General features: G+C 46.0%; 1 long non-coding RNA gene across 1 annotated transcript in view; it reads left to right on the top strand.

Annotated features, from left to right (window-relative positions):
• The window catches only part of LOC125961236 (uncharacterized), a 250,840-nt gene that overhangs the window by 201,706 nt on the left and 22,834 nt on the right, over positions 1–26,300 (top strand). The window contains exon 3 of the long non-coding RNA XR_007471665.1: positions 13,639–13,802. This is a non-coding gene — a long non-coding RNA (uncharacterized LOC125961236). The remainder of the gene's footprint in view (positions 1–13,638; positions 13,803–26,300) is intronic.

Genomic DNA, 26,300 nt, shown 5'->3' with positions numbered 1-26,300 from the left:
CTGCCTCTGTCTTCACATCGCTGTCTTCCTTCTGCATGTGTGTGTGTGTGACTTTGTATGTCTCCATATCTGGTTCTCCTTATAAGGTCACCAGTCACTGAATTAGGGCCCACCTTAATACAGTATGTTTCTTAACTTGAGGACATCTGCAAAGACCCTATTTCCAAATAAGGTCACATTTACAGGGACCACAGATTAAGACTTCAACATCTCTTTTAGGGGGAATAATTCAAATCAGACCACTGTTATATCCCAGCCTCCTCCTTGGTCTTTCTGCATCAGCCTCTGCCTGTCTCCTCCAGTTTTCTCCCTGTAGTCAGAGACCTTTCTAAACCATCTGGAAGAGCCACTTTCTTGCTTTTCACCCATCCATGGCTCCCCAGTGCCCTCCCAATCAGGTCTATAACCCTTAGCATGTAATTTAAGGGCCCTGCTGCTCTGGTCCTTGCAATGTCTCTCTTCTCCCTGTGTTTGAACTCTTTGTTTTAGCTCAGTGGTCTCACCCCTGGCTGCCCATTAGAATCAACTGGAGACTTTCAGCAAACACCTATGCCTGGGCCCCGGGACTCATTAATCAGGTGCTCTGTGGGTAGAGGCTGGCCGCCATGTGCTGTGAAGAGCTCCCGGGTGATTGCAATACAAAGCCAGGGCTGAGAACCAATGCTGTACAAGTGGCTCTCACACTGGGGGACTCAGAACCCTGGGGGGCTTTTTAATATCCCACTTCCCAGTTTCTGATTCAGCAGGGCTCGGCAGGGCCAGAGAATTTTGCTTTTCTAATAAGCTCCCAGGTCATGCTGCTGCTGCTGCTGGTGTTGCACCAGTTTCTCAACCTCAGCACTCTTGATATTTGGGCTCATCATAGTGGGGGCTGTCTTGTGCATTGTAGGATGGTTGGTGGCATCCTTGGCCTCTACCGTTAGATGCCAGTAGCATCTCCCCACACACTTGTGATAAGCAGAAGTATCCCCAGCCATCACTAAATGTCTCCTGGGGGCCCAAACTGACCCCAGTTGAGAATCGGTGGGCTCTGCCAAACTATTGGTAATTCTCAGAAGTGCCTCAGGGCCTTTGCACATGCTACTTTCTTCCTAAGTCTCTCTCTGATTACCTCTTGCTGGCTTGTCAGCTCTCCCAGCTTGGCCCCTGAGACGCCTCCTCTGACCATCACATGCCCACCACCCCACATAGCATCATCCCACTCTCCCCTGTCTCCATCCTTTTGCCCCGAGTATCCCTCCTACTTCTTCTGTTCAGGCCTCCATAATAGCACTCCATTTAGACCAGTTACCTACCCATTTGAAAAGTACTTACTTAACAGTGAGGCACTTATTAACTCTTTCTCTTTATAAGAATAAGTCATTGTACATTATAGAAAATAAATGTACAGCAAAATTCCTCTCCATCCATTCAGCAAATATTTATTGTGCCCCTACTATGTATTATGCCAGGTGCTGAACATATGGCGGCAAGTAAACCATCATGTCATCCTTGGTACAGTGACTTACATATCATGGAACTGGGGGAAGAAAAATTATTCTTCTTTTTCTATTTCCCAGAGAAAGCGACCATTAACATTTTGCTGTATGTGCCTCCAGGATCGTTTCCCCATAAAATTTATACTTATACATATAAATATACATTTAAATAGTATGTATCTTTAAAATACAGTGCCAGACCCATATGCATTACCCTGTAACTTGTTTTCTTCACTTAATTTTTTTTTTCACTTGAGAATTGATTGTGAGCATCGTGTCACATCCATACATCTTCTATAAAATCACTCACAAAATACCAAGAAGAGGTGGAAGGAATTTTTCCAGGGCTCAGCTGTTCCAGGGCCAGTTATTTCTGTTCTTGAAAAGAAAGATGAGGACAGGTGTGGTTTTGGGTGGGAACAGAGGGAGCGCATCCTCACTCAGTGTTGGCTGCCCCCTAAGATACAGCCCCTCCTGTTCAGTATCTGCTCCCCTCCACATACACCCGAGGGCTCCAGCCACTCCTTCAAGGTGGGGGCTGTTATCCTCTGATGCGGGCATTAATTATTGTTTTAATAGGGGACATTGAAGCAGGGAACACGAATGCCCCTGGGATGGGTAACACACTCTAAGTAGGCAGTTGTCTCAGTTACCAAGTTGGTTCTCAAGAGTCTAGCACTTGAATCAGAGATCCGAGAAGTAAAGGCAAAAAGTGTCAAGACTGGGCTTCCAGCAGAAACTGGAATACAACACTGTAAAGCAATTATACTCCAATAAAGATGTTTTTAAAAAAAACAACTGGGCTTCCAGAGCTCCTGAGCCCAGCCTCACCTGCTGTTAACTCCTTCCACCTCCAACTCCAGATCACTGCTTCAGCACTGATGCTCCCTCTGTCATTTTATACTTCTGGGTCTCGCATGTATCTTCCCCTCTGCCCTGACACACTTTAGCCCAGAACTGGCTGATGAACTTCTAAGCCTTTTCCCACCACTGCTTTCAAATGTGGAGATCTCTGTCTAGTTATAAATCTGTACTGTGGAGGGGAGGGGGAGAGGGAGAGGGGGAGAGAGAGAGAGAGGAGAGAGAGGGAAAGAGAGAAGGAAGGAGGGAGAGAGAGAGACAGAGAGATATAGAGACAGAAAGACATAACTAAAAGGATTGTTTGCCAAAATTTTTTTTGAGTGATTATCCTTGGGGAGAGGGACTTTGGGATTTTACTTTCAATCTTGAATCTTAAAATTATTATTGTTTTAGTCCATTAATAAATGTAATTTTTCCAAAGAGCATATGACTATCACAAAGCAACATTCCGTGGTGACTCCCTTTCAGGACCCCTTTCCTCAGAATGTGCACACCTTCCCCTGAGGTGGAGGGGCGAGGCCAGCCACGGGGAGCTGTCAGAGGACAGGGCCCATGTCCCATCTGTCTCGGTCTCCAGTGACCTGCACAGAGCCCGCCAGGACAGAATGCGCCTTGTAAATGTCTGTTTAATGAACAGAGGAAGGAAACTCATTATAACACCATGTATCGTCCAGGTTAAATAAGGGAAAGGATTATTATAGCAATGATGCTGCAATGTACCCTCAATTAGGCACGGCCATGAGGAGTGCCTGCCACCAACTAAGGAATCATCGAGACACAATTGAACCTTCTCGGGAGCGCCGTTCACTTTGTTTGTATTTTAGTTGTTTGAGATTTCCTGCTCACCCCTGCCCTTTTTAAAAATTGTTTTTAGGGAAGGGGCACTGACTAACCTCTCGATTGTATTTGGTTGAAGTTCATAATTAAACCAGTTGATATCTTTTTTAAATTAATTTTTACTGGAGTATAGTTGCTTTACAATGTTGTATTAGTTTCTGCTATATAGCAAAGTGAAACAGCTATATGTATACATATATCCCCTCTTTTTTGGATTTCTTTCCCATTTAGGTCACCACAGAGCATTGAGTAGAGTTCCTTGTGCTGTACAGTAGGTTCTCATTAGTTATCTATTTAATTTTATATAGTAGTGTATATATGTCAATCCCAGTCTCCCAGTTAATCCCACCCCCCCTCCCCCCGGTATCCATATGTCCATTCTCTACATCTGTGTCTCTATTTCTGCTTTGCAAATAAGTTCATCTGTATCATTTTTCTAGATTCCACATATGAGCAATATTATACGATATTTGTTTTTCTCTTTCTGACGTACTTCACTCTGTATGACAGTCTCTAGGTCCATCCACGTGTCTGCACATTGCACAATTTCGTTCCTTTTTATGGCTGAGTAATATTTTGCGTGTGTGTGTGTGTGTGTGTGTGTGTGTGTGTGTGTGTGTATCACACCTTCTTTATCCATTCTTCTGTGGATGGACCTTTGCTTCCATGTCCTGCCTATTGTAAATAGTGCTGCAGTGAACACTGGGGTGCATGTATCTTTTTGAATTATGGTTTTCTCTGGGGCCGGTTGATTTCCTAACAGAAGGGATGACCCTGCCATGAGCAGCGGTTCTCAAGGAGTGTTCCCTCCATTTGCAGCATCAGCACTGCTGCCTGGGAACTTGTTAGAAATGCAAATTCTTGGGCTGCCCCTCAAGCCTCTGAATCAGAAACTGGGGTGGGACCCAGAAATCTATGTTTCAACAAGTCGTCTGGGTGATTCTGTTGTATGCTCAAGTGTGAGAACCACTGACTCAGAGGTTAATCCTGTGGATTCTGGTGCTTTGCCTCAAATTCTGGGTGATGCCACTTTACTGGCTGTGTGTCCTCGGGCAAGTCCTCTCTGTGCCTCCGTGACCTCATCTGTAATATGAGGTATCAACAATGCCCATCTCATAGGTGGTGAGGATGGGCGGAAATAATGTATGCAGAGCACTAGCACAGCGCCCACACTCCATCCAAGCAAATGCTGCCTGTTGGCGTATTTCATGGCGTAGAAGCTGCCTTTGATTGTCAGATTCATTCAGATTTCAGATTGTGAATGTAGGGAAAAAGTTTGTCTTAAAACAGTGTTTTTCAAACTTCAGTGTGCTCACATATCACCTGAGATGTTGGAATGCAAATTTGTTTTATGGGGTTTTTTTTTTGCGGTACGCGGGCCTCTCACTGTTGTGGCCTCTCCCGTTGTGGAGCACAGGCTCCGGACGCGCAGGCTCAGCGGCCATGGCTCACGGGCCCAGCCGCTCCGCGGCGTGTGGGATCCTCCCGGACCGGGGCACGAACCCGTGTCCCCTGCATCAGCAGGCGGACTCTCAACAACTGCGCCACCAGGGAAGCCCTGGAATGCAAATTTTGACTGAGGAGGGCTGGGGCCAGAGATTCTGCTTTTCTAGCAAGCTCTCAGGTGAAAGGATGCAGCTGGTCCATGGACCACACTTTGAGTACGGATTGCATCTAGTATCTGGGGCTCATACTGGGCTCGCATGATGAGCTGGCAACGGTCGTGGGCTGGTCCTGGTGAGGCTGGCACAGCAGGATGTAGGGCATTTTGACTATCTACCTCTGGCCAGAATTACAGTGATCTTTGGAGTGAGAACTGGAGATGCGAGCTTGAGCCCCTTCTGTGGCCACTTACCACTCTAGACCACATCCCTCCCATCTCCCACCCTCAACATCTTATCTGCCATGTAGACCACGCAATGCCCTTTCCTAGGGCAGGTGAGGAGAATCAAATACTCATTTTCTCAGAGAGTGATTTGATGACAAACTTTTCCTTGGAATCATGGATTTGCCAGAGTTTAAAAATAATGAAAAGAGATGGGAATTTAAAGGAGTCAGGGCAAGTTGATGCTGATGGAAGATGGCGGGTTATTACTGTTATTGTTATCATCATCAGTGTTAGTGGTGCGGGTGATAAGCCCTGGGCTGGGGCTCTCCCTCTACCACCAGCCCCAGGGATGTTCCGCTCTTCAGACTCGCACTGGAATTCTGTTGGCTCCAGGGGGACCCCGTCGGGCCAGCCTTCTGCGTGGGCTCAGTCCACTGAGGGCTATACAGAGGGAGCTCCGAAGCCTCAAATCCTTATTACTCCTATTATCCTTTTCACAGCTACTCTCAGATTTGGAGACACCGCTCACTTCCAAGGGGACGGGACAGGGCTGGAGAGAAAAGGGGTCATGCAAGCTCATTTCCAGAGTAAACAAAGAACACTATGGGGGAGAGGAAAAATGCCTCTTGCTCCCCGTCTCCTGACACATGTGCACAGAACACACACACACACACACACACACACACACACACACACACACACTGCCCCAGCCTGCATGTCACCATCAATCAGCTCCCTCCCACTTGCTGTTTGCAGGCAGAGTTCCCTACAGATGTGCTGAGGGGGGTAGGCTGGAAGAAGGAGAAGAAGGTGGAGCTGGAGGCTGGGGAGGGAGGGGAGGCAGAGATATCCTCAAAGAGTTAAAACCTTGCCTTGCCAGACTGTGAATTCACTCGATTCTCCCCCACCCCCCTCAATCCAGCCAAACAACAGCTTGACATTTTCCATCCTTCACGAGAAAGACAAAGACAGGAAGATATTCCCATGATCCCTTTCTGCATGCCTAACCGTGAGCTCAGGTGCCGTGGTGTTGCCCTGCGCCGGCCCCATCAACGTGAAGGGCGAACTCATCCCTTCTGCATCTTTTTCTCGCCACTGCTTGATTAATTGGCTGACTACTACGCCGGCAGAATACCTAATGCCTCTCCTTCCCCTATTCTTCCTTCACAGGTTTTTTTTTCCCTCCTTTGCTCCATTTACATATACTTTATATTCCATAATTTTCACCCAAAAAGAAAAAAAAAAAAGGGGAGCGGGCCCATCTCAGTAATTTGATGTAATGACGGCATGTCACCAAAAAGAGGAATTAGAAAAATCTGTAGGTATTTAATTTATTCTTGTTTTTTTCAAGTAGATCTCTCTGAGAGGAACATTAATATTCATGGGCCAGGAGAAAAAAGTATCCTCAATAGGAAAATTCCAGATTTTTTTAGGGGGGAGGGAGGCAGCTAAATTCAATGCATTTTTAAGCACCATTATTTAACTAATAGCGCTCGAGTCCCTCTGGTCTCCGTTCCTCCCCTTCAATGAAAATAAGCGGGTTTTAGTTTGCCTCCAAGGGCTGTGTGTGTTGGGCTGACACCCACGCAGCTGAAACAGAAAAACTGGGTTCTGTGTTTTCCTCCCCTCCTGGGAAGACTCGAATAAAGAAGAAAAACATAAATAAAGGCCTTTTCAGAGTCCCCAGGCTGGAGTTTTGAGCTCCTCTGGTCTCCGCCATTGGCTGTAATCGCGTTCTGATGGCTCCATGGGCAGGAAGATTTCCCCGAGGTTTCCAGCAAGGCCACCCTCTTCTTATTAACTTGGGTTCAGGTTTTGGGCTGTTAATTAACTACTTGTTTATCAGAGTAAGTGTTGAGTTAAACCGTAATCATAATCGTTACAGGTGAAGCAGGGGGGAAAAAAAACCCAAAGCATCAGAAAGATGCCTGGAGTGTGAGAACTGAGTGGAAACAGCTTTTCTCTCCGGGGCAGGTCTTTGCAAAGGGTCTTGGGGTGGTTGGCCCTCCCAGGGATGGTGATGTTTGTGGGGGCCCAGGACCTGAGCTGGTCTAGTAGGAAGGTGGACTCTCAGCCATGAGGACCATGTCTGGGACCCAGATGCCTATCCCCATTTTAATCGATGGGACTGGAAACATATCTGAGTTTCTGGGCCTGGATACAAGCCATTTGCCTACTGTGGCAATAATAATAATTACCAATACCACGTATCATTATTTTGTCTTTATATACATTAAACTTTTTAAGTATAATTTTAAAGGTTACTTTCCATTTACAGTTATTACAAAATATTGGCTTTATTCCCTGTGTTGTACAATACATTCTTGAGCCTGTCTTATACCCAGTAGTTTATACCTCCCACTCCCCCACCTCTCTGCGGCCCCTCCCCACCCCACTGGTAACCATTAGTTTGTTCGCTCTATCTGAGAGTCTCTTTCTGTTTTGTTATATTCACTAGTTTGGTGTATTTATTTTTAATCCCACATATAAGTGATACCATACAGTATATGTCATACAGTATTTGTCTTTCTCTGTCTGACTTATTTCATTTAGCATAATGCCCTCCGAGTCCATCCATGTTGCTGCAAATGGCAAACTTTCATTCTTTTATATATCTGAGTAGTATTCCATTGTGTATAGATAGCATTTTCTTTGTATAAGTGTATTAAGTGTAGTACAGATGAATATTTTACCCAGGTTCATACTCTACCCAAATCCAGATGCAGAACATTCCCAAAGCCCCCAGAAAGCTCTCATGTGTTGCCTTCCAGTCATACAGCCTGCTTCAAGGACAGCCACTTTTCTCCCTTCTTGGGCTACCAATGAGTTTTGCTCGTTCTTGAACTTCCTCTAAGTGGAACCATACAGCATGCACTCTTTTGTGCCCAGACTTCTTTCTGAAAACCCAGAGTTTTGGAGATTGGTCCACATTGTGATATGTAACGGTAGTTCATTCTTTTTATTGCTGTGCCGTGTTCCAGCATATAAATAAACCAGAATCCAATCAGCCACTCTCCTGTCCATGGCCATATGGATGGTTTCCGGTTTGGGCTATTCCGAATAACGCTGGCATGCACATTCATCTACATGCCTTGTGGGGGACATAAGCCCTGCTTTCTCCTCGGCATAGACCCAGGCATGGAATATCTGGTCATAGGGTAAATGTACTTTCAGCTTTAGTAGAAACTAACAAACTGTCTTCAAAGCGCCTGCATCCACTTGTACACGCCCACCAGCAGTGCCTGAGATTCTGGTCACTCCATATTTTCACCAGATCTTGGTAGCGTTGTCATTCCTTTTAATTTTAGCCGTTTTCATGGGTGTGGGACAGGAGGAGACCTTGGCAGACGTTCAGCGGGGAGAAAACAGGAGATGCTAACTCAGAGCGGTACTGAGAAAGGGAATTGGGAAGGCAGTGGGACAGAGAAAGAGGAAGAGAGACAGGAAGAAGCAGAGAAACGCCAGTGGAAACCCAGATGGAGAGACAGGTGAATGAAGGGAGAGAAAAGACCCAGGAACAGAGAAGAGAGAAGGAAAGAGAGAAAGAGGAAAGAAGAGAAAAAGGAAAAGGAAAACAGAGGGGAACGGTGGAAGCTGAGAAGGAAAGGGGTGATGCAAAGGGAGGAGAGAAAAGCATGGGAGAGGAGGGAGCTGAGAGCAACCCTGGGCGGCAGCCCTGGGAGGGGGGCGAGTGCAGAGATGGGTCTCTTGGTATTTTATGAAACATGTCCTTTTTTCTTTCCTTTTTTAAAAGTGCTTCTTGGTATTTTTATGTTTATATATTTTAACTTGGGCCTGGCTTCATGGAAAATTCATGAGGAGTAAGTGGTTTCTGGGAATGTTTTATACATGACTGGAGAATTGGGAGGATGCAGGGGGTGAGCAGGAGGGATGGAGGGCGTGGACCACTCCCTCCTTGGGTCTCCCCGGCAGGGCTCCCATGGTGGGCGCAGCAGGCAGGTGGTCAGAGCTGCTGGCTCTTCCCTCGAGGTTACAGGGTGGTGGATAAGTTGGTGTGGCCAGGATCCACCAGCCCTCTGACCAGGCAATCCACATCCCCTCCTCCCAGCCTCAGTTTCCTCCTCTGCAACTTGGCATGCTAGTACTGCCTGCTTGGAGGTGTGGTGGGCTGATCTGACCTTGTCCAGGGGAAGGCGGCAAGGTGAACTTTCTGAGTGACAGGGGTTCTCCAGGCCAGTGCTTGTCACACTCGGCCGTGTACCTGGGGATCTTGGTAACAGGCAGATTCAGATTCAGCAATTTTGGGGTGGGGTCTAAGATTCTGCATTTCCAGCCAGCTTCCAGAGAATGTGGCTGGTCTCTGGACACAGGGCACTAGGAATGCTTGGGCCATCAGTGGCTTAAAGGAGAGCATGAGAAGCGAAAGGACATCTCTGGAGTTAACAAGACTCAAGAGAAGTGCAGCCCTGGGCTTCAGGAATTCTTCCCTTACCCAGACCGAAGAGAGCTAGGGGTAAGTGATGTGAGCTCCGTCTGTTCCTTTACTTTGCCCCCACCCGCCACACTCCACTCTTAAGGACTCGATCTTCTGCAACCAGAAATGCTTCCTTGTCCAATAACACAATGGTTCTTAAATTCTTTGAGGGGGAGAGAGACTTAAAATGCCTTTGGACAATCAGGTGTAAAATTGCATACTCTCCCAAGGAACAATGCACATTCCCACTGTTCTGCATACAATCTCAGTGTCCAGGCCTCAGTTCAAGAACATGGGCCTACAGTCACTGCCTTCATGGAAGCTTCTACCCAGGTTTGCCCTAAACAGCATCAGCCCCTCCCCTGAGACTGGCCTCCCTGGGACTCAGGCCTTTGTTCCATCACGTAGACATGTCATCTGTTTGTGTGTCTTTCTCCTCCACTGGTGTCTGGATACAGGAAGGAAGAATTGTGCTTGTTTCGGTCCCCTGGAGCCCAATGCAGGAGCTGGCCCAGGAGGCCCCTTGGGAAATGTTAAATGCACTAGCAGGCATGTCTCCTTCTGTAAAGTCCACTGTTGGAGGGTCATGGTGGAGTGGGAACCTTCTAGAGCTTTTCTCCTAGACGCTAGACCTTGTCTCTTTGCAAGGATGAAGGCAGCCTCCAGCAGAAGTGTGGCTTTGGGGTAAGGAAGGCAAAGGCTCCAAACAGACAACCCACTCTTTCCCAAGGAGCATAAAGTTTTATAGTATCCTGAGCATCCTTCATACTCCAGTTGGCAGGGGAAGCTGGACCTAGTAGAAAGAACTGAACTGAGAGAAGTGAGGAGTGGGTTCCTGTTATGGGCTGAGTTATGTGCCCTCAAAATTCCTATGTTGAACCTGCAACCCCTAATGTGACTGTATTTGGGGATGGGGCCTTTAGGGAGGTCATTATGGTTAAATGCTAAATGAGGTCATAAGGGTGAGGCCCTGATCCAATAAGACTGGTGCCTTATAAGAGGAAGAGTCATCAGAGAGCTGACTCTCTCCCCACGCGCACACAGAAGAAAGGCCACGTGAGGACACAGCGAGAAGGTCGCCATCTGCAAGCCAGGAAGAGAGCTCGCACGAGAACTCAACCCTGCCAACACCTTGATCTTGGACTTCCAGCCTCCAAAACAGTGGGGAAGTAAATTATTGTTGTTGAAGCTGCGCAGTCTGCAGTATTTTGTTATGGCAGCTAGATCAGACTAAGACAGTTCCCATCCGTGCTCTGTCACTGGCCGCCAGTGTGACCTAGGACAGGTTGCTTCCCATCTCTGGGCCTCAGTTTCCTTATTCATAAGTTGGGATTGGGACGATGAAGCATAGGATGGGGAAATCATCAAGGTTTCTTCCAATTCTGAGAGTTTACGAGCTCTGAAGATGCTCTTCAAGAAGGCTATGATTTATGTCACAAATGTGCAGGAGAAAAACAGTTGCATGGGAATCAATTTTCTCTTGTAAATAGGATCTTTTTTAAAAGCACTCCAGGGAGAAAAGTAGAAACAAACATTTCTAGAAGGCCTACTACGAGGCAGAAAGCACTCTGTGCAAACCTGGTTTCATTTATCTCCTTACACTAAACTTTACTTACCTTGCAAATATATTATAATCCTAAACTTTTTAAAAAAAATATGATGTTTTGTTTCACAAAGAAAGGAACTGAATGCTCCAGAGGAATATGTGGAAAATACAAAACATAGGCTGTAAAAGGGAAAATAAACCATTCCTCCAATAGGTACTTGTTGAACACCCACTATGTGCCAATGACTATACAAAAACTGGGTTTCTAACCAGCTTTTAAATATATAAAATCTCTGTAAGCATAGATTCTATAACATTTAGATTGTGCAGTTTTATTTAAATTTCTATTATATTCATTTTGATGTTGTAATGGAGCTAGTTCTTAATAAGCCCATCACTTTCAAGTCAGCTTTCTTTTTCCTGAATTTAAAAGTAGCACATATGTTTATTGAAGAAGATGTGGACATTATGGGCACATAAAAAGAAAGAAATAAAGATTGCTTGGAAGCCACCACCCAGGCTGTTTTCTATTTATGCATCCAGACTCTCAACACACATGAGTATAACCTGCTTCTACCTTCCTTCATGGGACCCCCGACTTCCTATTCATTCCCCACTCCCCCCCCCCACCACAACTACCAGACTTACACACACTATGACGTAGAAAGCTACCTGAGGTCAATAATTCTGTCTATTTATATCACTGCTTTATATTTAGCACCTAGAACAGTGCCTGGCACACAGTGAATGCTCCATAAGTAACAAATACTGTATATAATGTAAAGAATGAAGGAAAATTGGGTTATCGAGAACATGCAGTTTATAATCTGCTTTTCAGAAAGCATCAATGTGTCATAAGTGTTTTCTTGTATTATGAAACATTCTACTGTAATATAACTGCTCTGTGGCATGTGGAATCTTCCCGGACCAGGGCTCGAACCCATGTCCCCTTCATAGTATCCCATCATATAGATGAATCATAAATAACTTCTTTAATCTCATCTTGCAGCTGTCCAAATAACATCTCCAGGAGATCGTGGCAGCTGTTCTTTGCACACTTTGTGATAATTTTCTTGGGATAAATTTCCAGAAGTGAAATTGATGGGTCCAAAAGCAGCATATATAATGGAATATTATTCAGCCGTAAAAAGGAATGAAGTGTTGATGTGTAGTATAACATGGATGAACCTAGAAAACAATGCTAAGTGAAAGAAGCCAGATACAAAAGACCACATGCTGCACGTTTCCATTTATATGAAAATCCAGAATAGATAAATCCACAGAGAGGGAAAGCAGATTAGTGGTTGCCAGGGGCTGGGAGGTGGGGGTTAGGGGAGTGATTGATTCATGAGTGTGGGATTTTCTTTTGGGGGTGTTGAAAATGCTGTGGAACTAGATAAAGGTCATGGTCGCACAGCATCGTGAATGTACCAAATGCCACTGAATTGTCTGCTCTGAAAAGCTTTATTTTATGTTATGTTAATTTTGCCTCAGTTAAAAAACTAAAGCAGACACAGTTTCAAGACCAACTTGCTATACTGATTCATGCATTCAGCAACAATGCATTTGAGTGGTCATTTCGTCAAAAATTCAGTAGCACTGGTGAGTTTCTATAAACCTGGACAGGTTTACAGACAAAATGTATTGATTATCAGTGATATCAGTTTTCCTTTTCTCACTGGACTGAATGGATATTTATATCCTACTTATATATTTTTATTTGCAAGTCATCTCAGAGTGTTGGTCTTACTGATTTGCAAGTATGCATTTTCCACTGATGATATTAACCCTTGTCATGTATGTCTCAGACTTTATATCTTTTTATTATTTTGCCTTTTAATTTTAACATAATTCTAACTTTTAAATTGCTGCTAGTCTACCAGATAGTGACTACCACACTGTCCCATGGCTAATCATCTCCCTGGTGATTGCCTACGAGATATTCAGTCCCATTCCCACCTTTTCCTTCCTGATACAGTCCAAATTCACCATCCTTGTCCTGCAGGTAACCTACCTCCAGCTTCACAGGTGAGCCCTGACTGACCATGCCAATCACAGTCACCCCATTTGTCTTTTCAGGGTTGGTTAAGACCTGGGTGCACAGCACAATCACAGGTGATGAGATATAGGAGCCTCTGGGAAAGGTTGATTGACTGTTGTTGTTTATTTTTTTAAATAAATTTATTTATTTACTTTTGGCTGCATTGGGTCTTTGTTGCTGCGCGCGGGCCTTCTCTAGTTGCGGTGAGCGGGGGCTATTCTTCGTTGCAGTGTGCGGGCTTCTCATGGCTTCTCTTGTTGCACAGCACGGGCTCTAGGCGCACGGGCTTCAGTAGTTGCAGCATGTGGGCTTCAGTAGTTGCAGCATGTGGGCTCAGTAGTGGCAGCACCAGGCCCTAGAACATGCGGGCTTCAGTAGCTGTGGCACGTGAGCTCAGTAGTTGTGGCTCACAGGCTCTAGAGCACAGGCTCAGTAGTTGTGGCACACCGGCTTAGTTGATCTACGGCATGTGGAATCTTCCCGGACCAGGGCTTGAACCCATGTCCCCTGCACTGGCAGGCGGATTCTTAACCACTGCACCACCGGGGAAGTCCTTGATTGACTTTTATAAAGAGGCATTCATGAGACATTGCCCCTGTTCTTTCTCTGCAGGTGGCTTGATCAGAGAGTGATGCCAGGACTTCTGCAGCCATCTTGTGTCCATGAGGAGAGCCAGACCAGGGACAAAGTGGACATGCAGGGAAGGACACAGAGGAGTAGATCCAGACCCCTGGAGGCATCCCATCAGTGCACCCTCCCCCTGGGCTTCCCACGAGGTGAGATAATAGATGTCCTGAGCCTTGCAGGCATCCAAATTGGTTGCCTATTACCTGCAGCTGAGAGTATCCTAAACCACCAAACTCCATTTAGAGACAGCTACTTCCTTGTTTGCTTTTTTAGAAAACGTATAAACCAACCACTCCCATAAATGCCTTTTTAAATAAAACTTTTTCTATAATTTGACATGTATCCTCAGATTAATTCCCAGAAGTGGAATTATAGGCTGAGAGAGTATTAATTTTTAAAGTTGCTTCATTCACATTTTCATTTGCCTTCCAGTTGGCGGCTCTACAGGCTTAATCAGTCTCCCAGCCAGAAATTAGGGAACAGGGGTTTGAACCAAGGCCTTCTGATACCACATGCAAAGTTAGATATTAAAGGAGAGCTGGGCTTTAGTCCTGATTAAGTTCCTCCAAATCTGAAATCATGGGTAATGAATTCCCTTTGCCTGAATAAAGCATCCCCTGGGGAGCCAAAGCTGGCTGTCATGCTTTTCTGTTTCTTCCACTTCATTATGGAGAATTCTAGAATGTCAGGATTGGGGAGGACTTTAATGGTCCGAGTTGGGGTGGGGTGGGTCAAGACCCCCATTGCTAACCTTGTGAAATGTATGGACCGTCTCTTAGAAAAGTTTATGCCCATCTGTATTAGTGCCCCGGGGCTGCTGTAACAAAGTACCGCAAACAGGGTGGATTAGAACAGCAGAAAGGTATTGTCTCACAGTTCTGGCGGGGGGGAAGTCTGAAATCAATGTGTCAGCAGGTTGGTGCCTTCAGGGGTGGGGAGGGAGAATCTGTTCCATTGCTCTCCCGGATTCTGGTGGCCTCAGGCATTCCTTGGCTCTTAGGTGGCCTTCTCCCTGTATCTTTGCGTCATCTTACCTCCATCTGTCTCTGTATCCAAATTCCCCCTTTTATAAGGACACGGTCATCTTGGATGAGGGCCCATCCTCATGACCTCATCTTAACTCAGTCATCTGCAAAGACCCAATTTCCAAATAAGATCACATTCACAGGTCCTGGGGGCTAAGACTTCAGCGTCTTTCAGGGGGACACAATTCAACCCATAACACCACCCAAACATGTGAGATTGTGCATAAAATATCAGGGGTAATGAACCCACTAAGGTTTATCTAGGGACCCCAAGATGAGACTCTATTCTATTATGACCTCTTCACTTTAGAGTGAAAGAAAGATGGGAAAAAGTGACGGGAAAACCGAGGCCCAGGGAGGGAAAGGCGCGGCTCCAGGTTCTCACCGCAGTAGTGGGGATGTGCCAGGACTGGAGCCCACGTCTCCTTGGCTTTCACATGACATCTCAACAGGATCCCAGCCCTCGATAGGCCCAGTCTTCTGGCAGCCACAGAACCTGAGCCAAGCTGTAAAGGGACAGGTGGCCAGACTTTGAGGGAGGTAGAGAGGAGCTGGCGGGGACAGGGAGTGCCTGCCAGGGTCCACCCCTTCCTTAGCAGACAAAGGAGGCTAGAACATTGGGAGTCAGAATGCAGGAATGGGGCACATCCCAGGGAGGCCAGAGCTTGTGAAAATTGATGCAGGTCATGGAAAGCGTGGGAGAGGAAGCTCGCTCCCATTGCAGACTCTTCAGAGTGACGATAGGGTGGATTCTGGCTTCAGTTCCCATTGGCAAGGCCCCTGGACATTTAAGGGGGCAGCCAGGAGGGGGCCGAGGAGCCCTCCTCTCTGCTGCCTGTGCCAGCTGCCCATCCATAGGAAGCCAGAGTGTCAGCCCTCCTGCCCCCGATGCCAGCCCAGAGGTGCCAAGGCACCAGGCTCAGCAAAGCCAGCTGGTAGTTTATCGCAGAGCCAGTGGCCCGACCGGCCGGCCCGTCTGCTTCTCACTGCCAGCTGCATGCCTGTGTGAGGGGGGCCGGCAGCCCATCCAAGTGGCCGAGGTGCCAGCCACTGGGTGCTTGGGGCCAGCTGGCAAGCTGGCAGGACTGGCCAGCGTACCCATCTGCCAGCCGGTGCCAGATGAACGTGCAGGGGAACTGGGCCCGGGGACCTTGGGGTGCCCGCCCACCTGGAGTTCCAAGGCAACGGAGGCCCTGGCTCTCCTCTTCCCTCTCTCCCACATGGCCTCATGAAGTCTGAGATGTTGCTAACAAAGGCCCTAAGTAAAGGCATGGGGAAGCATGGAGGGGCATGGACGGTTAGGAACACAGGACCCCAGAACCATAACATCACAGGATGTTAGAAGCCCAGCAGATCGGTGGTTAAGAGCATGGACTCTGGGATTGGACACCCTGGATCTAAATCCCAGCTCTGACACTAATTAGCTGTGTGATCTTGGGTAGGCCACTTAATTGCTTGTAGGCTCAGTTTTCTCATCTGTAAAATGGGAAAGTAGCACCTGCTTCATTGGGTTAAAGTGAGGATTAAATAAGATGGTTATATGACCCTTAGAATATGGTAAACACTCAGTACAAGGTGATTATTATGATAGATTCTGTTATTAGAATCAGAAGATTAGAGTGTTTGAACTCAGATGGGCTTCAGATATCATCTGGTCCAATTTCATCATTTTTAAGCTGGGGAACCAAGGCCCAGATTGGGGAATTGTTGGATTATTCAGGTCACAATCAAACAGTCTGATTAAAAAATGGGCAGAGAGAGTGGGGGGAGAGGGAATTGGAGGAAGGTGGTCAAAATGTACAAACTTCCAGGTACAAGATAAGTAAGTCATAGGGACACAGTGTGCAGCATGGTGACGATAGTTAACAATGCTGTCTTGCATATCTGAAAGTTGCTAAGAGGGTAGATCTTAAAAGATCACATCACAAGAAAAAATATTAAAAACTATGTGTGGTGATGGATGTTAACTAGACTTACTGTGGTGATCATTTTGCTACATAAACATATATCAGATTACTATGTTGTACACCTAAAACTAATACAGTGTTATTTGTCAGTTACAGACCAATTTAAAAAATGTAAAACAAGGTCACAGTCGCACAGAGATCATTTGGGGTACAGGGACTAGATTCCAGTTCTCCTGACTCTCTCCCTGGTCCTTTGCCACGAAAAACTCACCTGAATTAGGGGAGGTGATGGCAAGGTAGGGAGGGGCCTCCCTGTCCTGCCTCAACCCACCTAGATGCCCCAAATGCCTGGCTACCACCCTCCCCACTTAGCCCTCCTATTGCACTGCCTGATGTGTGAGTGTGTGTGTTTGCCAACACATACATGTGTGTACGTGTATGTGTCTCTGAGTGTTGGCATATGCCCTTGTATGTCCACTGTGTCCTGTCTCCTCCAAAAGACCAAAATCTTAAGGGCAAGTCCCATGTCTTATTCAGGAACACCTCAGCTATCCACAGCTCACCTCTCTGGAAGCCTCAGATATCCAGAAAGCCTCTGGGCATCCTTGAGCCCCTGTGCTGAGAACAATCCCTGTCACGTAGCTGGAGCTCTATAAACTTGTGATGAATGAATGAATGAAGCAGATGGAGCGTTTGTTTGGCCTGGCACATCTCTGTGAGTTTGGTGAAACAGGACTCTTACTGTCCACCCGCCAACCAATAACAGCAAGGATATTAATGCTGTAAAATCTTCATCTTAACCAGCAACTCTCGACTCTCACTCAGAGCCTAGTTACCCTGATTTTGCACACAGTATTAACAAAGGTAGTTAGCTGGCCTGGTCTGCAGGTTGGATGCAACAAATAGAAGGGAGAGGGAAGCAAACAGCTGCAGGTAAAAGCAGATAAAGGTGGCTGTGGATGCCTTCATGGGCTAGGGAGAGAAAGGACTGTTTGGAAGAAGCCTCACTAACGTCAAAACCAGAGCACTCTGGGGCCACTCTGTGTGGGGGAAACACGCCTTCTTGTGCAGACCCGTTCATCTCTCTGGAAACTTAGTGATGCTCATAATGATAGACATGAGATTCAGTTCAAGGGCCTCCATGCAAAGTATCAAAGAACAGAATGAGTTTTGGAGAGATTTCCATCCAAAATGTAATTTTCAAAATGGTAATTAAAGAGAGCTGATCTTCCATCAACCAGAAAGCTTGGCTTTCTCCAGCGACTTGGTCAGGGAAGGTTACATGCAGCTGGGATCCACTGCTCTTTGAGTGGACAGAGCTGACAATTAGAGAACTTAAGGGAAGCAAAGGGAGAGGGGAAGGTGTGGGGGAGATCAGTCAAAACGGCTTTTCATCCTGAATGTGAATGTTAACACTCCCTCATTACGCGTGTGAAGGAATGGGCAGTGTTCAAAAGTATTTCGCATCCGTTATCCTTCACCTCATTTATTGGGCTTCTCGTCTACCAAAGAGGAGACACGTGCACATACAGAAACACAGACACACACACACACGGATGTGCACCCATACGTAAGGACACACACTCATTCACATCCTTATGTACACACAGACATGCACACACATATTCAGACGCACATGTGCCACATACACGTGTAGACGTGTATATACACAAACACACATACATACATTTACACACACAGATACACATGCATACATGAAAGCACAGACACATGCAGGCATGCACACATGTGCTGGCTGGTGTGCACCCATACACGAGGTACATACACGTGTAGACATGCATATACACAAAAACACATGCACTTACATCTCTTATCCACTTTTGACAAATGAATGGTGCAACATAGAGGTGAAGGGACTTTCCAAGGCCAGGCAACTGGGTTCAAGTCCACCTCTGTCCAACTGCACAGCTTGTGCTGTTTTCACAATACTTTTCTTCTGCTAATAGCAGAGGAACCGAGGAATTGAGGAAGGATTGTTTTTAAAGAGTTTGCCCAAAGCGCATCTTCTGAGAACCAGCTGCCTCTCCAAGCACCTCCGTTTCACTGTTCCATGCTTCTAGGAGGGCAGAGGTCGCTGCACCAGGTCAGAGAGGAGAGAATTCTGAGCTGCATGAAATATGAGACCACCACGAAGGGAGGATGCCTCCAGTTGCTGGCCGCTGGAAGATGCCTCAAATGCCCCCACGACTGAGCTACGTAGTTTCCTGGGCCCCTTGGTGGGCACTGCACATAGCCTTACAAGTCTCTGCAAATTCCAAAAGCACCATGGGGTTGAGGAAAGTGCCTTAGCTGGGGACCAGGAGACCTGGGTTCTAGTCCTGTCTCTGCCCCTCGCTTGCTGCCTGTTCTTCCCTGCTCTGTTCTTAAGCTCTGCCTCTGCTCACTGAGGAGGGTTGGACTTGGAGAGACAGTGGAGAACACAAGATGAAGGTTTAAGACTCAGCTCCATGGCTTTACAAGATTTGCAACTTGAAGCAACTCATTTAATATCCTGAGCCTCACTTTCCTCATTTATGAAATAGAAACGACACTACTAATTGGGCAGCTGCCATTTACGTGTTCCTGGCATGTTCCAGGCAAAGGAAACTGCAAGTGCAAAGGCCCTGTGGCACCTGCTTGGTGCTCATGTTCACCCCTCACTGATGAAAGGCCCGACTGTGGGCCACCTCCCGTTACTGATGATGAGGAAGGAGAAGACCAGAGTGGTCACGTGGCTTGCTTGAGGTTGCAGAGCTACCTGATGGCAAAGCAAAGACTGGAACCAGCCAGGACTAGAATGAGGAAAGCATTGGGCACAAAATTGAAAGGAGGGTATCAAAAATCCCAGTAGTTGAGGTAAAAAACAAACAAACAAAAAAACTGCTTCGGTGAAGTATTTTTTTAAAAAGCGAAAGTTAAGGCAAACCAATCTCTGATGAACAAAATATCAAAATTTTAAACAAAGACAGAATTAGAATTACTGATTTTCCCTTTTGCCTCAGGCACCAATGTGACTCACATGGCACTTTATTTAAAATGTTTGGACTTTGTTCATCGTGGATTTTTGTTTGCATTAAATTTGAATTTTTAAAATATTGCACTAAAATGTTTATCTTGATTATTGGATTTTTTGGTGCCCCTTAAATTCTGTGCCAGAGGTGAGTGCCTCACTTGTGTCACCCTAGTCCCAGCCCTACAGGACTTGCTCTGCCAACCCGGATGCCTTGCTCCTTCCCTATGGCTATTCACTCACTCATTCATCTACTCATTTGTTCAGTCATTCAGCATATATTTTGGATGCCCATGATTCCAGGAGCCAGAAAAATAGCAGTGTACAAGATAATCATGGTTTCTGCCTTCCTGGCATGGACCGTTTAATTTTAGCAACAGATGTGGATGAAATAATCTCTTAAACAAATGTACGAGTAGATATGTGGCAGTTGCAGCAAAGGGAACTAATGGAGGTGTTGACCAAGAGTGGCAATCAGGGCAGGCTTCCTTGAGGAAGTGGTGTTTGGATGAGATGGAGTTAACCAGGTGAGAATGGATTGAAGGTGTGTGGCTAAGAGTGTTCCAAGCAGAGGAAGGGCAGATGCAAAGGCCCTTTGTGGCAAAGGCAAGAGTGTGGAGGGTTCTAGAAACACAAGAGACCAGTGCAGCATCATGCTGAGAGCCAGGAATAGTGTGGGACAAAACAAAGATGGAGAGGTAGGCAGGGTCTGAAGATGCAGTGGGGAAGGATCTGATCTCCAGTCCAAGGGCAGTAGGGAGCCTGGAGGATTTGGAGCTGGGGAGTGACATGATTAGGTTTGTTCTTTGGGGTGATCCCCCTAGTTGGTTGCTGGATGGAATGTATTTTGGTGTTATATATGGAACCCAGACTCCCTAGTTTTCTAGTCTGGCTTCCCCCTTTCTTGCTGTGTGACCTTGGGTAAGTCATATAGCACTTGCCTTCTCTGTGTTTCAGTTACTCATCTGTAAAATGGGATACCAGTCTCTCAGTGTTGTTAGGATTAAATGAGATTATAAGTGTTGGTCTCTACAATAGGCCTGACGCACAGCAAGCAGTTGGCCGTAATTATTATTACCGAGGATGGATTTTAGGGGGCAAAATAGAAGATAATAAGAAAGCAGACACTTCCCTCAGCCTGGGGGCGGTGCCACCTGGGCTCCTCTGCCTGAAGCTCGTTGCTCCCTCATTAGAAAGTGGCTTTTCTTTCTGCTGCACGCTCTCCGGAGGAGAGGGCATGGTGGAGGCTGCAGGAACGCTGTGAAGGTCTTAAAAGGATTTATACCCTGCATAAAAATATTCACTCCAGTGGAGGGCCTTAAACCATTCCCCTGGGCATTGAACAGTGACTGAGCGTGTATTACTGTGCATTTAAGGTGATGGCAGCCGCCCAAGGTCAGAGAGAACCAGCAGGGAAGTGTTTAAGCATAGAAGTTCCCCTAAATAGTCGCATCCTTCCTCTAGCTGTTCCTCTCCCCCACCCGCCAAGTGACTGATCCATTGTCCTCCATATCCACAACCCCAGGAATAAGAACAGTCCCTGAAATTCCTCAGGGAGCTAAGGGAAGGGAAGAGGAAAGAGAACAGGTCTGGGCTGGGAGCAGGAGCGGGTCCAGATCTTACCCTGTTGTGGTCTGGAAGGACTCACTTAAAACCTCTGACCTCAGCATCATCATCTGTAAAGTGGGAGCCAGGCACCTGCTTAGTTCTAATTTCTGAGAAAACTAAATGAGGAACTCCAGCCTGGAAGGCCATATACAAAGTACTCAAAAATGATCATTTGTCCTTTCTTGGAGCTTCCTTCCTTCCCATTTTTTTTTTCTTTCCTAAATTCTAAATGACTTTACTTCTTGGCAAGGTAAACAACCTCCCCAAGCCTTGAGTTTCCTCATCTGTAAAGTGGGTACAATAACAGGAAGAACTTACAAGTTGATTGAGGGGAATAGTGAAATGTTTGGAGCTATTGCACGCTGAGATGAGAGACTGAGCCTCACCTGTCTTGATGGGTTTTGTCTTTTCACAGCCGAGGGTGGCAGTGGGGACCGGTAGACTCTTCCCCTGCTTGCATCTGGGCACTGTTCTGCCTCTGGTAGCAGCACTGTGGAAGCATAGTATCCTTAATTCTGGACCTTATTGAGTCCACGAATCCTCTGCATTTGAACACCCAGAATCATCATATTTTTAAAGTGGGTCCCGGCACCCTAAGGACTAAGGAGTGTCTTGTCCCAGGTAGAAGTGCTCTGGGCCAGGACTGAGAATCCACACATGGGCTGTCACTGGGTCAGGGAAATGGGGCTCTTTAGCAAGCCTTGCTGGCCTCAGTTTTCTTATCTGTAAAGGGGGAAACAATGGGATGTACTCCATAGGATTAATGGGGGGGGGGTTAGTGGGGCAATGCTTCTGAAGTGCTTAGCACATAGTAGGAACACAGTACCTATTAACTCCTTTTCCTCTTTCCTTGTTGCAGAGCTCAGTGGGGTCACCATCACCATCCAGAATTCTCAAAAGGAGCCATTTTATGAAATACATATCACACTTCCTTTTGATCTTGGATCAGTATAAAAATAGGGAAAAAGCTCTTTTAATTAAGAGAGACTCTAAAAACAAAGAGAACTTAGGCTCACTGTCTCACAGAAAGCCTTGTCACTACCAATGAATGTTTCTGGCAGATGCAGGGACAAAAAGAGGGATTCTGTGGTTAAACAGGTTTGGTAAGCATTGTACCGAAAGAATTAAGTGGTTGTCTTACCTACAGGGCAGGTCGGAGTCCTTAGCATGTGATGTATACTTTGAAGCAGCAAGATGGGCTCTGATTACTCAGTGCTTCCCTAATTTACCTGGCCAGAGAATGCCTTGCTGGGCTCAGCTTCTATAACACACATTTTTCTGGGGTTTGGGGGGAGAGGAATAAAAACTGGAATAGCCAGTCTTGGGGGCTCTTCTTACTCTTGAAACTTGATGTCTCTATTTTAGCTGTTTCATTTATATCTTTCTTTATTTTAAATAACTCCTTTGTGTAATTTTCCTCTCTTTTTGTCTGTTCTTGGCTCGATGCATTTTGCAATCAGTGCTTCCCTGACTTGGTTTCCCTATTACAAAATCACTGAATGTTGGTGATTTGCCTAATGATTATCTCTCGAGAATCTGCTCCGATCCCCTCTGGGGCAGGTACTTTACCATACACCAGGGGGCAGGCCAAAGTGAAGCAGGGCCCTGTCTCAGGAGCCTGAGGCCAAGGGAGGCTCCCAGCTCTCCCACTGCCTACCTCCCCGTAATGATTAGTTGGAATCCAAGACAGCAATACAAGAAGTGTCGTTGGTGGGCGTGATGGAGTGCCTGCTGAGTGGGCTGCAGATAAGCACCGTGATTTCGGAGGACGCTTCATCATTTCGCAGTAAGAACATGTTAACGGGTGATTGTTTGAACGTCTCCAGCTAATAGGATATTATTCATAACACTCTGGCTAGTTGGAATCGAAGATGATAAGAAATTAAATCCTTAATGGCTTTCTTTAAAGGAGGACTTTTCCCAAGGGGACCTGGAACCTTGGGAATTCTCTCCCTCTGCCCTGGCAATATCTCTGTGGAGGAAATTGGCTTCAAATGAACTTCCCAGGGAGGCACAAAGGTAAAAGGAAGAGGAAAAAAAGCAATTGGCATTGATTTGGTGTCTACTATGTGCTGGGTACCTAGATATTTTACACTTCGTCCCAGCAACATCTCTGTTGTGACCAGGTACTATTAAGCCCACATCAGAGCTGGGGGATCTAAGGCTCTCGGAGGTGAATCTCCTTGCACAACGTCTCAAGTTTGGCCTCTGGAGTCATGATTTGAGTTCCAAAGCAATTTTCTTTACATGAGATACAGTTTATGGAGAGGGGAGTTGTCTGAAAGAAGGAGGAGCCCTTGCGTGAGATTTGAAGGTGGGAAAGGAGAAGACATAATACCCTGGAGGGATCTGCAAGCAGGGGCGAGGTGTTGGCAAAAGGAAGGCATGGGTTTTGCAGGTGGCGTCTACATTAACTTTGGGAATCGTCTATTTCCAGGAGACAGGCAACCAACATTTCTGTGATACTCCCTGTGATTCTGGTGCTTCTGGATTTCCTGAGCTGGGTTCCTTCTGTGTTTCTAACAATTAAGGAAGCTTCTAACTCCCTGTATTAAATCCCTTCCTGCTTGAAATACCTTGTGCAGTGACTGAACGATGACAGAGTAAGCCACCAATCATTTTACAAACACATACACACACACACAAACACACACACACGATCAACTCCCCAAGAAAAGGATAACTTAACAAGAAAAGAATTACAGATCAAACATCCTTAGGGCATGTGATAATAAAATCATCATCATCATTATCATCTGTTTCGCAACATGGAAACCAACCTCCTGAAGTCTGGACAAATAAAGAGCCCACAGTATTTTTTTTTTTAAGCTGCTCTTTCCATGTAATTAAATCCTCCTTCTAAATGAAAAAGACAGAAATGGTGGTGAAATTCTTGAATAGGCCAAATTCACTTTCAATGGGAACTCACCATAGCAGCTGGCTGTGAATATTTAAAAGCTAATGCATTGTTTGTTTGTTTGTTTTCATTTTTGTGGGGTACAAATATCCAGCATTTCCCCAGCCTCCCCACTCTTTTTCCCCTGGGTCTCATCAGCCTCCACAGTGGAAGCCAGCTCGGTTTTCCATTTGCAAAGTTCACGATTCACCCAGCCATGAGCTGTGCCTTTAACCACTGCTAAATTGTTTCCTGACAGCCCTCGCTACAATTTTCTCCTTTGACATTTGATTTACATATGATCTTTAAGCACTGCCATGGTGGTAATAGTGATTTGGTTAATATTCCAAACCCTCCCCCATACCCCACACCTTGCAGGGACATTTCATTGCTGCAGCGTGGCAAAATGCATGTATCAGATAAATGTATTGCTAATGAAGTAAACGGATTAGGGGGAAGAATCAATTGCCCTGCTGCCTGGATGAGGCACTGGGAGTTAATTTTGTCTGGATCTGCAAGGGTGGCTGTTAACAGAATAGGCTTTTTACCTAATTGGAGGGAAAGTAAATGAAGTACAGTAATATTCTGTGATGAATTGGGTGAATTTACTTCATTTTCTCTTAGTCTTGCTTGATGAGCGTTTACAGCACAATAGAATTTATGGTCTCCCTCATCCCCCCATTTTTCTTTTCTTTCTCTAGTCTTCACTATCTTCCTTTTCTTTCTTTTTTTTTATATCTCACTTTACCTTTCTTCCTCCAACCTTTCTTTTTGTCCTTCTTTCCATCCATTCATACATCTATCACGCCATCCCTCCCTCCACCCCTGTACTCCTCCGTCCATCCATCCATCCATTTCTTCATCCAGCTAATAAACCAGGGTCTCAAACCCAAATGTCTTCAGGAGCCAGTGATATAAATGAGTAACTCTTTGCGGGGCCTGTGGCAAAATGGAGCCGTTACTATCATCACGGTCCCCATGATAGACATCCGCGTTGTCGTCGCCATCATCATCATCATTTCCATCAATCTGTCATGTATTGAATCTGTCCTTTTTCCCTCTATCCTTTCAACATTTATTGAAGACTTACTGTGCTATTCAAGACCCGATTTACCTCTGTGAATATGACAAATGAAAAAAAGTATAGCAAATAAGTCACTTAGACCAATCTGCATATCTGTCTGATGCCTAGACTCCCACCCAGGATTTTTCTCTCTTCTCTCCTGATGGAGGCATTGAGATTCTGTTGCAGTGATTGCATTTGCCAAAGATCAGAATCAATAGGTGTTAGGTGAAGTGTGGCCAGTCCCCTGGAATCAGAAGTAGGAGAGATCTCTACAAACAATGAAGAGAAGGGTCAGAGCATATACAGGAGTTTCAGAATGTGTTTTCCTAGCATGAGGTCATGCACAGGAGACCAGACATCTGTGGGAGGGACAGAACATGGCTTACTGAATGAAGAGAGGTCATGAATTAGGGTGGGAGAAACAGACTAGTAGAGTGAGGCACCGAAGCCCAGGGCAGCACCAGGGACAGCTCCAAGGCCTTTCAATTGGGCAGCTCTGGCCTGTTCAGGTCACATGACTGTCAAGAGGCAGGGCTAGGATTCTAACCCAGGATTCCAGAGCCTACGGTGATCCTCCAACATCAGCACATTAGAATCCCTTCGGAACTTATTTAACCTGTTGATTCTTGGGGGTGACAATGACTCTCTCTTTTGGCCAAATTTGAGTCAGCCTCCTCTGAGTCCTCTTTCTGATTAGATGTGGACCATGGACTCTGTCTCTGACCTGCTTACTCCAGTTTTAGCAAGAATCTTGCTGAGTCAGTTTAGCCAAAATCCCCCATCCTTGGTCTGATCACCCTTGATATCTGATCAAATTCCTAATCCCCAACCCTTGATATCACTCTGGCCTGCATTCAGCAAGAATCCTATTAGATCAGTCTAGCAAAGAATTACCCTGCCTCTTAGTAATTTTCCATCCACAGATGCCCCCTCTCCCCCAGTTCTGCTCCTTAGCTGTAAATTCCCACTTTGGCTCGTTGTATTCATTTGGAGTTGAGCCCAAAATCTCTCACCTATTGCAAAATCCTCATTGTAGTAGTGACATACCCCCTACCCCCTTGAATGAAGTCTTCCTCACCATTGTTGACACATGTCTGAATAAATTTTTCCTTAACAAGGGCCCTAGAATCTGCAT

This window comes from Orcinus orca, chromosome 15, assembly GCF_937001465.1.
Source record: "Orcinus orca chromosome 15, mOrcOrc1.1, whole genome shotgun sequence".
Classification (NCBI taxonomy): Eukaryota; Metazoa; Chordata; class Mammalia; order Artiodactyla; family Delphinidae; genus Orcinus; species Orcinus orca.
Note: the sequence above shows the minus strand (reverse complement) of the source record. Positions and strands in the feature narration are given on the sequence as shown.